This window comes from Phalaenopsis equestris, unplaced genomic scaffold, assembly GCF_001263595.1.
Source record: "Phalaenopsis equestris unplaced genomic scaffold, ASM126359v1 Scaffold232819, whole genome shotgun sequence".
Lineage (NCBI taxonomy): Eukaryota > Viridiplantae > Streptophyta > Magnoliopsida > Asparagales > Orchidaceae > Phalaenopsis > Phalaenopsis equestris.
In genome coordinates this window covers 32,617-33,283 of record NW_018250780.1, presented here as the reverse complement: position 1 = coordinate 33,283, position 667 = coordinate 32,617, and positions in this window count along the sequence as shown.

Here is a 667-nt window from a genome sequence, read left to right as displayed (position 1 = left end):
TCCGGCGCTTAAGCGCCGGTTAAACAGAGAAGGTCTCGCCTAAGCGCCAGAGGCCCCGCACTTAAGAGCCAGTGGCAGTTATTAGAAGAGTAAATTCAGTTTTTTACGAATTTTGAAGAGGTTTCTGAGGCACCTATTAGATTAATAGGTGGTTACAACCATCATGGATGAAAATTATCAGAATCAAGACACATTTTGAAGAGTTACCAAGGAACCTTTTGGAAAATTATAAAACAAAGAAGATTGGGACATTGAAAGAGGTTCTAAAAGTACTGGAAAAGTTTTGAAAGTTTAAAAACTCGGGAGTTAGTTAGAGAGATTTTTAGGCACCACATATTTATCTTTTTTTTCATTTCTAGTTTTATATTGAGAGTGTTGTAAAAGAGAAGAGATTCAAAGAAACTTCAAGAGTTTGGTGGAAGACTTGAGATAAGTTTTTATCTTTTATTTTAAACTACTTTTGGTTTTAATTGGGACTTTTTGTTGGTTTGACAATGATTTCTACTTTTAAACTAAAGTGTGGTTATGTTTTCTCTATGGATTTGAGTAGTTTTCTTTATCTTTCTTCTTAAAATGATAAGTAATTAAGTGTAGGATGGAAGTTGTGGAGAGTAGTGATCTTTAATGTTGGAAGAAGTTGTGATGATTTAAATTCATGTACTTCATT